Below are 14,845 nucleotides of genomic sequence, written 5' to 3' on the forward strand. Positions count from 1 at the left end.
AATGGCAATAAATGCTTATTTATCAATAATTATTTTAACTGTAAATGGACTAACTGCTCCAGCCAAAAGACATAAAGTGTCTGAACGGGTGCAAAAATAAGTCCCATATATATTCTGATTTTAGAACTAAAGACACACACAGACCAAAAGTGAGAGGATAGAAAAAGATATTCCATACAAATGAAAGAAAAATAAATCCAGCATAACAATACTTATATTAGACAAAATAGACTTTAAAGCAAAGACTGTAATAAGAGGCAAAGAAGGATATTACATAATGATCAAAGAATCAATTCAAGAAGATAATAACAATTGTAAATATATATGCACCCAACACAGGAGCACCTAAATACATAAAACATATTAACAGACATAAATTGACAGTAGCACAATAATAGTAAGGGGCTTTATCATCCCACTTCAACATAGTATTGGAATTCCTCACCACAGCAATCAGACAATAAAAATAAATAAAAGGAATCCAAAGTGGAAAGGAAAAATAAAATTGTTACTGTTTACAGATGACATGATACTATACACAGAAAATCTTAAGAGACACTACCAAAAGCTACTAGCACTTACCAATGAATTCAGTAAAGTTCCAGGATACAAGATTAATATACAGAAATCTGTTGCATTTCTGTACACTAACAATGAACTATTGGAAAGAGATAGTTTTTTTTTATATAATCCCATTTACATTGCATAAAAAAAGAATAAAATACCTGGAAATCAATCTAAGGAGGTACACAGATGGAAAAATATTTCATGGTCCTGGATTAGAGGAATTAATATTGTTAAAATGACCATACTACCCAAGGCAATCTATTGATTCAAGGCAATTCCTATCAAAATATCAATGGCATTTCTCACCGAAGGGGAACAAATAATTTTAAAATCCTATAGAAATGCAAAAGACCTCAAATAGCCAAAACAATCTTGAGAAGAAGAACAAAACTGAAGGTATCATGCTCCCTGTCTTCAAACAATACTACAAAGCTACAGTGATCAAAACAGTATGGTACTAGCAAAAAGACAGACACATAGATCAATGGATCAGAAATAAACACACAGTTCTATAAGCAATTAATTTATGACAAATGAGGCAAACATATACAATGGGGAAAAGACAACCACTTCAATAAATGGTATTGGGAAAAGTGGACAGCTACATGCGAAAGAATCAAACTGTACTACTCTCTCACGCCATGCATACAAATAAATTCAAAATGCATTAAAGACTTAAATATAAGACCTGAAACCATAAAACTTCTGGAAGAAAACATAGGCAGTAAACTCTTTGACATAGGTTCTAGGAATATTGTTTTGGATATATCCTCAGGCAAGGGAAGCAAAAGCAAAAATAAACAACCAGGACTACATCAAACTGAAAAGTTTCTGCACAGCAAAGGAAACTATCAACAAAATGAAGAGGCCACCTACTGAATAGGAGAAGATAGTTACAAATGATATATCCGATAAGGGGTTAATATCCAAAATATACAAAAAACTCATACAGCTCTACATTAAAAGAACAAATAACCAAGTTAAGAAATGGGCAGGGCATCTGTATAGACATTTTTTCAAAGAAGACATACAGATGGTTCATGAAAAAATGTTCAGCAGTACTAATCATCCGGGAAATGTAAATCAAAACCACAGTGAGATATCACTTCATGCCTGCCAAAATGGCTATTACCAAAAAGACAACAGATAACAAGTGTTGGAGGATGTGGAGAAAAGAGAACCCTTGTGCACTGTTGATGAGGATGTAAACTGGTGCTGCTACTATGGAAAACAGTATGGGGATTCCTCAAAAAAAGTTAAAAATAGAACTACCATATGATTCAGCAATTTCCTAGGTATTCACCCAAAGAAAACAAAACCACTAATTAGAAAAGATATGCACCCTTATGTTCATTAAAGCATTGTTTACCATAGCCAAGATATGGAAACAACCCAAGTGCCCATCAATAGGTGAATGGATAAAGAAAACATGATGTATACATACATACAATGGATGATTACTTAGCCATAAAAAAGAATGAAATCTTTCCATTTGCAGCAACATGGCTGGACCTAGAGGATATTATGCTAAGTGAAATATTAGACAGAGAAAAACAAATACTGTATAATATCACTTATGTATGGAATCTAAAAAAACAAAATGACCAAACCTAACAGAGCAGAAGCTGAATATAGATACAGAGAACAAACAGGTGGTAGCAGAGGAGAGTGGCTGGGTGGAGGAAAGAAATAGGCCAGGGAGATCAAGAGGTACAAACTTCCAGTTACAAAATGATGAGTCATGGCTAGGAAATGTACAGTGTGGGGAATACGGTATGATGACAGATCATAACTAGTTTATCGTGGTGATCATTTTGAAATTTATAGAAATATTAAAGCCACATGTTGTGTAACACGAGCTAACATAGTGTTAAAGGTCAATTTTACTCTAAAAACAAGCATGCAAACAAACTCATTAAAAAGGAGATCAGATTTGCGGTTACCAGAGGCAAAAGGAGAGGGGATTGGATGAAGGTACTCAAAAGGTACAAACTTCCAGTTATAAGATAAGTCCTAGGGATATAATGTTCAACATGACAAATATAGTTAACACTGATGTATGTCATATATAAAGGTTGTTTCTAGAGAGTAAATCCTAAGCGTTATCATCACAAGGAAAAATTTTTTTCTATTTCTTTAATTTTGTATCTATATGAGATGATGAATGTTCACTAAATGTCGTGATAATCATTTGGTGATGTATGTATGTCAAATCATTATGCTAGACACCCTAAATTTATATAATGCTATGTGTCAATTATATCTCAATAAAACCGGAAGAAAAAAAAGATAAACAGGTAAAAAAATCCTACTTCCTGTCATGGGTGGATGAGTAGTTTCCTACCTTTTCAACATCTAAGCCCCGAGGATGCCTTTAGTTTTATGACACTTCAGCCCCTTAGACGCTACCAATCCTTTAGCAATTAAAAGTCCTACCTGTAATACTGGCGCATCTTTATATTTTCGCGTTGGTTGTCTTTTATTGATTTGAAACACATTTACTTAGGAGGACCTACGATGTATACAGTGTACAAAGGTACAGAGTGACAACTTCATGCAATACATTGGCTTTTCTTAAAAGTCCCAACTTTTTTACCATACAGGTCCTCATCAGTATAAAATCCTTGAAAATGTGTAACAGACCTCCCAAAGATCCTAAATCTGTGATAATTAAGGTAAACTGGTAAATAAACTTTTCAATGAAGGAAGAAATAAATCCTTTATTCTTTCTTACCAAATTTGTACCACTCTTTAATGAGATATTAATAGAGTAGAAATCCTTTTGTAAAGGAATTCCAGCTAAAAAATGAAGAAATTGTAGAAGTAAAGTATTATCATGCAAATTCTAGTAGATCAGTCGAGTTAGGTAATAATCATCAATGGCTGAAACATCACAAAACTAGATAATGTTGGACATCACGTGCCCCTGATGGAAGAATATTACCACATCTATGAAGTATTATTGGAAAAAAAATTGACCCTAATTCTGCTTATTTTCGATCCAACCATCAATTTCGAATTGTGGAGTTTAGAGGAACAGTTAAATGACATCTGTGAATGCAATGACAATATCCAGACAACAGGATAAATGCCATACTTTCTTCAACAATTAATTTGAAAAGAGGAAGAAGAAAGATAGAGGGGGAACTGATAAATTAACAGAGACAAGAGATAAAGCAGTCAACTGCAAGGTGTGTCTCATTGGATTCCAATTCTAAGAAACAACTGTAAAACATTTTTTATATTTGTAAGCAGCTGGAAATGGGCAACTTCCAAGATATTTAATGACATTGAAGGATTGTTACCTTGTTTTTCAGATATTATAATGGTATTATGGTAATGTATATAAAATAGTCCTCACTTTTTAGTCATACATATGAAATATTAGTGGATGAAATCATGTGACACCTGGTGTTTGCTTCCAGTAGAGGTGAAGGGGAGAGGTGAAACAGAGTTCGCCATGGTTGGTGATCATGAATCATGAATCAGAGTCCCAGGAGCATGGAGATTCATTGTGCTCTTCAGTTTGAAATTTTTCATAATAGGAAGTTAAAGTTAAAAATAGAGATATGTCTTTTTTAAGGCTGAATAATATTCATTGTATGTATGTAGCACATTTTCTTTATGCATTTATCTGTCAGTGGACACTTAGGTTGCTTCTATATCTTGGCTTTTCTGAAAAATGCTGCAATAAACACAGGAGTGCAAGTATCTCAAACCCTGGGGACATTATGCTAAGTGAAGGAAGCCAGTCACAGAAGGACAAATGCTCATTTCCACTTAAATGAGGTATCTAAAATAGTCAGACTCATAGATGTCGAAAATCAAAAGGTGGTTGCCAGGGGCTGGGAGGTAGGGGAACTGGGGAGTTGCTGTTTAACAGGTTCAGTTTCAGCTACGCAGGATGTAAAATGTCTAGAAATCTGTACAATGCACTTATAGTTAACGTTGTGCTTATAGGTATTGTGGTATTGAAACCTTAAGAGGGTAGGCCTTATTTTTTTAAATAAAAAAGATATGTTACTGTTTTGCATATTTTGATGACAAATGAATAACATTGCATTCCTTTTTTTTTTTTAACATTTCTTGTAAACTTTTCAGATAGCTTATTTAATCTGGTCAGCCAGTGTAGTATCCGAACAATGCCAATTAAAACATTTATATTTTTATTCTATAGATAATGATCTTATTCCACAAAAACCCTACGTGCCGTAAGTTGAGTTTATTGGCAGAGACCTAGAGTTTAATTATCAACACATTGGTCAATTACCTCTCATTCCATCTGGTAAAATTATGCTATGGTTGAGATATCTAAGGGAGGATATATGACCTTTAATCTTAGAACCTATAAAAATACTGACTAGATAAAACTTAGCACCATGGTCTATGATTCATTACATCTGCATTATAGCCGTGGCTCTGCTTATCAAACTACATTCTTTTATGGCCATTCAGATGATTTATTTTTGGAACAGAGCTAATAATACTCACTTAAAGGAGAATTATGGGGATTAATATATTTGAAAATGCGTTAGCCCTTAACATGAAGTTTTGACCGATGATTTCAAAGAGTGATTAATTAATGAAAAGCATATTTGATAAAATATTTGTGACATCTGCTTGGCAGTTAAAGTACAGACTTGGGGAGCTTCCTGTGTTGTAGGCAATGAGAACAATTTAATTAGTGCTTCTACAAAGATGATGTTAATTCTTTAATATGGATCTTTGCAAAAGTTTCACCCAATTTAGATTAGTTTCTCTCATCTTTTCTTTTGTAATAACTCATGGAAGTAAATGAGAAGCACAAAGTCTGATGTAGATAAAGAGGAATGAGCACAGACATTAAACCAAGAGTGACTGCCACTTCAGTTACTTATCGAGGACGATTGTCTGCTATTTTCTCCAACCTTTTCAAGTTTTACATACCATCCTAATATTCTAGGACCTTGAAAACAGGATGAACAACAAAGCATCAAGTTCTCAGAGTTATTTTGCCCCTTTGGTATCAGATGATATAGGTTGCTGGGTCCCATGAGCTTTGAGCTGGGAGGTTTACTTAAAAGGCAAACTTAAACTGATCTGTCTATACTCTAGTCCCACCTTAGAAGCTCTAGGATTTCTATTTAAAGGTGATGTTGACCCCATTATCACAGGAACAAACTCTAAGCTAGTCTCGAAATGGGGGTTATAAAATTGTGCTGCTTTCGCCACATGCTTATCCCCAGGCTCCTCTGTTTGCGAACCTTGTGTTTGCAGAAGACCAAGCTGGATATACCGGCAAGTCTGTGACTGCAAAAAAGTTGCTCCTTATGTAAAACTAACTGGTAAAAGCAGTGTTCTTGAGACCATGCCTTCATTACTGTGGCACTCTAATCAAGCGAGCAAGCCTTTTAAATACACCTGTCACCCTCAGGTGCCTACTAGAATGAACCCTGAGGACCCGAGGACCGAGCAATTGTTTGAACTGAGACCTTGGCAGTGACTGATGAACTACTTTAATTCTTTTTAATACGGAATTTCTCTCCTTTTTGTCCACCTCTTGTGCCCTTAAGACTATAGGGTGGCCTGACTGAGCTGTCCCCAGGAACAATCTTTCCTTAGAGTCTCCTCCATAGTGGCATGTTTTATTGCCTTAACTGTTATCTATACGCCAAAGATTTTAATAATTAGGGGCTGAAGTTGGGGTAGGGGTATAGCTTGGTGATAAAGTGTGTGCTTGGTGTTCACAAGGTCCTGAGTTCAGTCCCCAGTGCCTCCATTAAGGGACAAAAATAATTAGGGACTGAAGTTCCTAAAGAAAGTGGGGAAAACTGATCTACAGTGATCTGTATCGTGATCTGTAAATCTGCATGAAAGTGACCATTTGACGTTTAAATTTTGTAATATTCAGTAATGTCTTAACAAAGAATTCTCTAAGGATACAGGGATGCTTGTTTTGCAGATAGAAATAAGTTAATTTTCCTCCATTATAAAAGGAATGTATGTATATTCATTGCAAGTAATTCAGAAAATACAAAAACAAATGAAAAAGAAAATTAAAATCACCACAGCTTCATCACTGAAAGGCGAATTCTGTTTACATTTGACTATATATTTCTCCAGACCTTTAAGTATACCATTTTATTCTTATAAAGCTATGATAACACTTTACATACTGTTTTGTGACCTGATTCCTCCATCCCTTCTCTGCTCCACCTCCCGCCCCCCCGGGAAACATACACGCGCGCGCGCACACACACACACAGCACACATATCACTGGAATCTTTGCACTTCAAAAATGTGCTTATATACAAACAAAACATAAAGATGTTGAATAATGTCTAATCAGAGGGCTTTCTATTTAGGAGCAGGAAAGGTAAAGGATTATTACTTAAATCTTAGGAATATCAGAAGGGTGTATGTTTCATAAGGATCACATACCCAGCTTAATTTAACATGGCAGAGGCACCAGGCAGAGTTCTGAGAACTATGTCATTTCGGGTATGATTCAGGAACATTCCCATATGGTTGAGAACAGCATTCTGATTTTCATCTTACAATTTCAAGTCTACATTTGTATTTTGCTTTAAGACACTTTATAGCTGGGCTGGTTGCCAATGACTATGCATAAATTTAGGGGTTACCACCTATGTGGTGAGCTCTCCATATCCTTGTTAGTATATAAAAGCTGAATTAATGGAAGATAAAATACAGTTGCTGTTTATTAATGTCAGCAATCAGTAAAAGTAAGATAGTGCTTCTGAAGGAGTCCTGGACCTGTCAGTGCTTAAAAATCCCAGCAGCCAAGTTCAATGTAGTCGAAACCTTTAAGCAGAAGCAGGTATTCTAGCTTTTAAGTTGCAGTAACAATTTGTCTGCTTTAGAGATTGTTTTAAAAAACAGGTGTACTCAAACCTGATTTTCCTATGTTAGACTGAATTTACTGAACTCTTGTCCTGAACAAGAGTCATCTTGTTGAATATAATAAGGCATCTCCTTTTGTCATGTGATCGTTAACTCAAAGAATGCTAAACATGTACCTAATATATTTAAGATTTATCTAGTCAAATAATGTTTAATTTACCAGTGGAAGAATTAAAGGGTAGAGATGCGATTCCCTTTATCTATTACACAGATAATTGCTGACAGAGCTGTGATAGGAACCCATGACTTGACACCTCCTAGGTGTCTATTAGACAATGTAATGGATGAGCCAGGTCTTTTATTTTCTGTATTCTGATGCTTTGACACCAGGAGCCTCTAACCTGGAGGGGCTACTTCTTCCAGAGTTAGCCATCTCCTAGAGAGAGTAAACAATTTATTCATCAGCAAGCACACTTTTCAGTGGCAAACCAGTTAATCCAGAACCCACATCCCTAACTACCTTCTCTACTGAGCTCTCACACTCCTAGTCACTAGCCCTCTGCCCTAATAAGCCCAGGACCAGGTACCAGACAACTAAGGACAGTCCCTCTGCCCTGGAACCCACTGAAATTATTCAAACTGGCTAATCCTAAGCATGCTTCCCTTGTCTTGCCTGTTCCTTCCTGTGGAAATTACAGTAAAGGTGTGTCCCCATCTTTCCCCCCTCCCTCTGCTTCCTGACTGACCCTGGTGCTTCTCTGTGTGATGGTCTCCCCACCCCCGCCATGACATAGTAATGCCCTCATTTCTTGTGAGTATAACAAACTAGCTTTTCCACAGCAGTGATCTCCCGACCTTTTGGCCTTGTCATACCTGAATAATAATAATAATAAAGTTATATATTACAACACATGGACCTTTCTTAACATGATAAACTTCACTTATGCTGCTACCACCAAGTGAGCATTATGTGTACAGAGACTACAATCATTGCTTCTGATTCTGCTTTATACCAATACTGCATCATCTTCAGTCATTCAAGTCTAACAGAGGTCAGCACCCCTCTGTTATAAAATTGCATGTGTATTTTAGTATGTACATAGTATTAAAAATGCTGTACATATTTTAAACTTTCTTTCAATTTTTCTTTTCCTCCTCCAGATTCATGTAGAGTTGGCAAATAATGTTTGACATGAGAGCTTCTGGTGAACTGCTCCATTCAATTCAAAGAACACAAGGCATATGGCCTTTGGCGTTTTTTTGGTAGTCCTGGGCTACTAATGCCAACGTTTTTACAATATTCTAGAAAAGAAAGGTGTGCCTAAAATCCACACCATTCACAAGTGATACCCCTATGACCACTAAGAGGGCCCACCACCAGATGGGAGAATAGGAGGAAGAATGGGGAAGTCAGAAAATTTTGGAAGAGCATTTGGAAGTTCTCAGAGTAGGAAAAGTTTTCATATCAGAATGTAGAAAAGTCTGTCTTTTTAAATCAAAGATTTGTAGAAAAATTGCTTTCACCTGTTGAGTTGAACTCCAGGAAGTTTCCAATTTTGTAGGTGAAAAATGGTTGAATACTGGCAATGCCCTATGGCTCAACCTATTGGTAGAGTAAACAGTGTTTTTCTCTGCCGAGCACAGCTTTTTAATCGATGTGAGAACTGGAAAAATGAGACCTTACTCATAACAAAGATAAACTCTTACTCATATTTTAATTATCTCCCGAATCTATAGATGGAAGATTATAGCATAATTTTCACTGGCAAAATCTTACAGGCACAGTGACTTTTGCCTATAAAGCAAAGGGAGGAAGACAGATAAACCTTTCTGGACTGAGAAGACAGAAGCTCCCCTCCTGTTTTTCAGGGAAGAGCTTATTTCTGCTCTGGTGTTTTCACTTAGTCTTGTCATTTCTACTCTGACAATTACCAAGATTTCTTGTAGCTTTGACTGATGGTCTGATAACTTTATTTTTATGTCTTTCTCTAACATTTATAAATAGTGAATTTAATACTGGTTTCAAGAAAACACTGACTACTAACTGACTATAGGAATTTTCTCAATATTCTTCTCCCTGATGCTCTATTTCAACAGGGTTGAATTTGTAAAATGGATTGAGCAGCTGGTAAATAAGATTATGTTAGTAAAGATCTGTGCCTCATCCAAGGAAAAGGAATTGATTGAAGTGCAAAAGAATTTCTGTAGTGTTTGTCTTAAAACTAACATTAGCAGAGGTAGCCTGCTGGGACACCTTCTGTGCCTTCAGGACACCTTTTGTTTGTAGATTCCAGGCTTTGGTGTCAAAAACACCTTGTATTCATATGCACTGACTCTCTTTCCATTCTCCTAATGTGTGGATAGCTGGAAAGCATTAATAAATTCACTTTGGAGCCAGACATACACAATCCACATGATCTTGTATCTTATGGTGACCCAGGAGACCCACCCTAGTCAGTTCCTCAGAAAATAATAGTCCTGTCTGACTTACCTTTGTGCACAGTTTCTTAGTATTGTATTGTGAATGAATGTATGCTTTTTTTGTTTGATATGTTGGAAGGCAAAGATAAATCTTCTCACTTATAAGTTTAAAATCCTCACAAGTCAGACATAGAAATGGTGTGGTCTTGGCCTTAATGTAGCTGTACAGTGATAACCTCTCGGTCATGATGATGACGATCTGGCCAGCTGTTATTCAAGAGTTAATCACAGGCTGAGATCAAGGCCTGAAATAAGTCAATGGCTTTTCTTAATCTAGTCAATTATTAAAATGACCGATGGTGTCAGCCCACAGGTTTATTTCTATTATCAGAGGTAGTAATGCCTTTGAGTGTTTTTATTTCATAGAAAACAAGATCTTGGTTAACAAACGATATGCTGGAACATGTTCAAACTCCTGGATAATTTTTTAAAATTTAAATTCAAAGCAACAATCATGGAAATTTATAAAGGTTTGTGATATTTAAAACTAGAAGCATCAGTATGTCACAAGCGAAATATGAAAACTGAAAGGGAGAAAACACTTATGTTTGAGAGAAACTTAGGAGGTTAAGAAAAGGCTGAGCTGTGGCAACAATGGAGACTCCAGTGTCCAGGCGATCTGGCCTCATGCAAGCAGGACACTGGCCTCGTGAGGTCACTGGGTCAGGCAATAAACCAATACTCTCTGGCATTACTTCACTATCCGAGTTCATTTCTGCAATTCTCTTGGTTTGTCCAGTCTTCTTTTATACTATGATTTCAACTAAGTGATTATTCAAAATCCTAAACCTTGGCACCCAGAATTAAGGTCTTCTTTTCAACAAAGTGGTAACCCCAGAATCCAACATCTGGGAATAAATTAGCATCTGTTGTGACTACACACATATTCTGCAATCTAGTAAAGACTCATTTTTTAAATTGAAGTATAGTTGATTTACAATATTGTGTTAGTTTCTGGTGTACAGCATAGTGATTCAGTTTTTATATATATAAATGTATATTTATATATATAAATTTATTTATATATATATGTATATATATACACACACACACATATATACTTTTTCATTATAGGTTAATACAAGATATTGAAATAGTTTCCTGTGCTATACAGTAGGATTTTGTTGTTTACCTATTTTATATATATAGTCTATGAGTCTGTTTCTGTTGTGTAAATAAATTCATTTGTGTCATTTTAAGACTCGTCATTTTAATTAAAGTTGTATGTCTGCTTAAGAAACCTGTAACATGTTTTTTTTCTTATTTTTGTTTTCTAAAGAATTAAATCTTACTTTGACTTAATGGAATTTAAATTGTCAGTTTTTGCCTTTTTATAAAGTTGTGAAAATGTGGAGTGTGACTCTATTCTCATCCATATTTGCAAAGTAGTTAAAGGTTGTGTTAAGGACTCACTATACACTGTGAAGTACTGTTATACCCTGTGAGCCATCTCATAACTACGAACTTGGTGCTATGTGGACACAGCTGGACATGTTCTGGAGGTCTGATGTTGAGGTGCCCCACATAAGAAGGTAGAATCAGAGTGTCAGAGATGAACAACTAGAAAAAAGAATAGAGCAGAAGCAGAAGGTAAGATGGTACTTCAGGTTCTACTAAAATATGGAGAAAACTTTAATACACCAAACTGAGTGGACCCTGGATAATATTTGGGACATCCAGGACTCAAAGAGCTGGTCAAGTTTCACTTTAGGTAGAATTAGGTTGATGCTCTGGAGTTTATCTGGTATTTCAGAGTCTCAGTTCTGGTGGTCAGAGGGTAAAACTAGTATGCCGAGGGGCTTCAGGTTTATTTATCTTTCTCAAACTTAGACGCTACTTAAAGTTTGTCTTATAAATCTCTCTCCTTTGCTGATGAAGGAATGAGCTCAAGTATCAGCCCAAGTATGAAGAATATTTTATTGAATGTTGTTTACAATTAATTTACTTCTAGAAGATATAAAAACTATGGTAATTGTTTAGGTATACAACATACTGTTCTGGGTGAGTGAATCAAAGATAATTTTAAAGTGGCCATTATGGCATTACCATAAAGATGTTTAAACCTCAAGTATCAGTTTAACCTTTTTCTTCCTAAATAATATATGGAAGTTGAGTTAATTTCAATTTACAATGAATAAGTATAATATAGAGAAGAGGAGTAAATGACAGAGTAAAGAGAGAAAAAAATGTTTGCTTAGCATCTTCTAGTCCTAACTCTAATGATCAGAACATGCATATTATACTTTTTGCGAGCTACCCAATAAAGAAGATGGATTGCTCGAATCCCCTACATTTACTGAGCTGAAGAGATCAAGTTGCACCTAACTAATATCTTTGCAAGAAAGTTCATCAGGGTTAAAAACCTGTGGCCATACAACAGTTAACTGAAGTGGCCCACAGAAAAAGGAGCACTGAAGTGCTCTCAAAAAACTAGCTACCTAAAAAGACATAAATGAACTTATTTACAAAATAGAAACAGATTCACAGACATAGAAAACAAACTTATGGTTACTAGGAGGTAAATGGGATAGGAAGGGATAAATTAGGAATTCGAGATTTGCAGATACTAACTACTGTATATAAAATAGATAAACAGCAAGTTTCTTCTGTATAGCACAGGGAACTATATTCAATATCTTGCAGTAACCTATAATGAAAAAGAATATGAAAAGGAATATATTTATGCATATGTGTGACTGAAACATTATGCTGTACACAAGAAATTGGCATAACATTGTAAACTGACTATACTTCAATAAAAAAGAATGCAAAAAAATTAAAAAATAAAATAGCTACTTACCAGCCAAGAACTATTCCAGATACTCTTAGACATCATGACTGAAGTACCTTTGTTTCAGGTATCTTCCTGACTTTGAATTAAAACTCTACTTAATTTGATCCTATTAAGTTCATGTCTTAAAAAAACAGTTCAGTCAGCAAGAGTGCAGTAGATTCGGTTTGTTCTGGCCTTAATTTGATTGACTCAATGGCAGTCTGATTTAGTCAATAATTAATAAAGCTACAGTTCCTAAATTAACAGTGATGTGTTACATGATTTTGTCATTGTCTTAGCTGGTAGGCGTAATACCATTGGTTGCTTTTCTTTCTTCCTCGTATAATTCTGACTTTTTCAACTTTTTCTTTCCACTATAATTCTTTCTTTTCCAACTTTTTCTTTGTTTTTACCTAAGTGATATCAGTGTTTAAGCTAAGAGTTGGGCTTTTCTCCCCTGTTCTTGATTCTGTAAAGACCTTTAGTGCTTTTTCGGATGACTGACAGGTGATTAGTATTTTTTTCTGAGTTAATGGCATGTTCTTTTCAAGCTGTGGTTTCACTAGAATAAATCCTCTTTTCATGCTCTGTTCACAGAGGCCCTTTGTGTCCTTCACCTATTGAACACCCGGACTAAGCCTTTGGGCTGTAACATTGAGTTGCAACTAATGTGTGATCCATTAACCCATACCCTAGGTTTCTGCCCACTGGACACCTAATGCTTTCAAGTGATTAGTTTTCAGATGTCTTTATGCCTTCTCTGCCCCTCTACCTCCACTGTTGTTTTTTTTTTTTTTTTCCAAATTGACTCTCATTTTATTTCTATTCCAATTTGCAAACTCTTTTGGAAAATTTACATCATCTTTCTTTCCACACTAAGTTTGTTGAATAATTTCCGATTTGAAATCATCAGCCAACATTGTTTTTGAGAAGTTCATTTCCTGTTTCAGATTATTAGTAAAGACAAAGTCTATTCCTCTCTTCTCCTAGTTCCTATGGAGCACCGCTTACTTCTCTTATCACGTCCCTGATGGCCTTGCATATGATTAGTTGTGCTCATTTTTCCTACTAGGTTATAAGTGTCTTCAGGGCAGAGGATCTGCAGCTTTGTGCTTTCCACAGGGAGCAGCATAATGCTTTTCACACAGTAGGAATTTAGTCAATGTGTGGGAATTACATTATTATGGATATTTGTGGTAGACTACACAAACGCCTCCTTAGAACTAGAAATATTGCCATTAAATCTAACACATAGTTTGTGTTGTTTTCTTCTCAGTGTCTTTCAGGTGATGTTTTCCGCATGTACTTATGGAAATTAATTTGAATTAATGCCGTTTCTACAATTGGGATGCTGCATTATGTCTTTTCAAGCCAGGCACACAATATATGTTACATTTGTTCTAATCGCAACATGAAACTCAGTGGGGAAGTTTTTTTTTTTTCCTTTTAAGTTAATTGAGCATTTCCATCCTGGTGTTTAAGATTCTAATTGCTTTTGTTTCAAGATATTTAAATGTTTTCTCTTGGCATTTTCTAATTATTACATAAAATCACACAAGCAGATACACAGCAGCCGTGTTTCGCCTTCTCTCTTGTTTTGTCAGGGAGCCCAGAGTGATTATGTTAGGCCTTAAGGACTCTCTTCATCATTTCCCCTAGTTTTCCTTGATAATGTATTTTCCTGATTTCAAATGGAAAATAATTACACTGTAAAAAAATTTAGAAAACATGAAAAGCATAAAGAATGAAATATAAATTAACTATAACTTATAATTCAGATATGATATAAAACAGCATTAATGTTTAGGAGTATATTATTCCTTTTTAATTAAACATTTTTTTAATTAAAAATTTTTGCTTTATACGTTTCTTCTTTCACTTAAATGCATATATGAAACATTTTTATCAAGTCCTTGTATATTCTACTATACCATCTTCAATATTTCTTATAGTGATATTTTGATATATCATGATTTATTTTGACAATCTAGTTTTGAGTATAAAAGACTTTCTTTTATTCTTATCCCAATAAGTACTAATGTATTACCTTCAAACATACTTTATGATAAATTAATTTTCAATGAGTGAGCAACCTTAAGTGTAGAGAGAGGGACCATGGCTGGTACATGAGCTATGATGAAATTTAAATTCTTAAGGTTCTGTTGTTTGCTCCTTTTACT

At 35.2% G+C, this 14,845-nt stretch overlaps 1 long non-coding RNA gene across 1 annotated transcript in view; it reads right to left on the reverse strand.

Annotated features, from left to right (window-relative positions):
* Nucleotides 1-12,902, reverse strand: part of LOC135321734 (uncharacterized) — a 35,546-nt gene extending 22,644 nt beyond the window's left edge. The window contains exon 1 of the long non-coding RNA XR_010381771.1: nt 12,693-12,902. This is a non-coding gene — a long non-coding RNA (uncharacterized LOC135321734). The remainder of the gene's footprint in view (nt 1-12,692) is intronic.
* Nucleotides 12,903-14,845: the final 1,943 nt, after the last annotated feature.

This window comes from Camelus dromedarius, chromosome 7, assembly GCF_036321535.1.
Source record: "Camelus dromedarius isolate mCamDro1 chromosome 7, mCamDro1.pat, whole genome shotgun sequence".
Taxonomy (NCBI): domain Eukaryota; kingdom Metazoa; phylum Chordata; class Mammalia; order Artiodactyla; family Camelidae; genus Camelus; species Camelus dromedarius.